The sequence below is a fragment of the Sinocyclocheilus rhinocerous genome, unplaced genomic scaffold, assembly GCF_001515625.1.
Source record: "Sinocyclocheilus rhinocerous isolate Xijiao unplaced genomic scaffold, SAMN03320098_v1.1 scaffold707, whole genome shotgun sequence".
In the NCBI taxonomy this organism is placed as follows: domain Eukaryota; kingdom Metazoa; phylum Chordata; class Actinopteri; order Cypriniformes; family Cyprinidae; genus Sinocyclocheilus; species Sinocyclocheilus rhinocerous.
The window spans coordinates 38,124-39,232 of NW_015632716.1; positions in this window are offsets into that span (position 1 = coordinate 38,124).

Below are 1,109 nucleotides of genomic sequence, written 5' to 3' on the forward strand. Positions count from 1 at the left end.
TACTCCCTGACCGAGGGAACACTCGGCACGGACGCACTGGCACACAGCTGGCCGCGGGGCCTGCGCAAGTATGCGTTTCCCCCAGTGAGCCTTCTTGCACAGTTGCTGTGCAAGGTCAGGGAGGACGAGGAGCAGGTCCTGCTTGTGGCGCCGTATTGGCCCACTCGGACCTGGTTCCCGAACTAATGCTCCTCGCGACAGCCCCTCCCTGGCAGATTACTCTGAGGAAGGATCTACTGACTCAGAGACGGGGCACCCTGTGGCACCCAAGTTCAGACCTCTGGACACTTCATGTCTGGTCCCTGGACGGGACGCGGAGGTTCTTGGTGACCTACCCCAAGAGGTAGTTGACAGCATCACGTCTACGAGACACGCTTAGGCCTTGAAGTGGAACCCGATCTGGGTTGTGCTTTCCTTTTTGCAGCAAGGGTTGGAGCGAAGGCTGTCTCCCTCCACCTTTAAAGTCTATGTCGCTGCGATTGCTGCTAACCATGACCCCGTGGAAGGGAAGTCGGTAGGGAAGCATGATCTGGTCATCAGTTTCCTTAGGGGGGCGAGAAGGTTAAATCCTCCCCGGCCCTCCTCCGCCTAGAGTTTGGGCCAGCTGACTCCCAGGCAATCCTGAAGCTCCGACCCAGCTATGTGCCCAAGGTTCCCACTACTCCCTTCAGGGATCAGGAGATGAGCCTGCAAGTGCTGCCCCCTGAGGAGGCAGACCCAGCCCTAGCTTTGCTCTGTCCCGTCCCAGCCTTGAGATGCTATGTAGACTGGACACAAAGCTTTAGGACCTCAGACCAGCTCTTTGTCTGCTACGGAGGCCGGCAGAAGGGTAATGCCATCTCCAAGCAGAGGATGGCCCACTGGATTGTGGATGCCATCACCCTGGCTTATCAGGCACAGGGTGTGCACTGCCCACTCAGGTTGCTAGCTCACTCTACTAGGAGTGTGGCATCCTCATGGGCACTGGCTCGTGGCGCCTCGCTGACAGATAATTGTAGAGCTGCGGGCTGGGCGACCCCCAACACGTTCGCTAGATTCTATAGCCTTCGTGTGGAGCCGGTATCCGCCTGTGTTCTCACCTCAAACGGGTAGAGGCGCTGAGAGGCCCC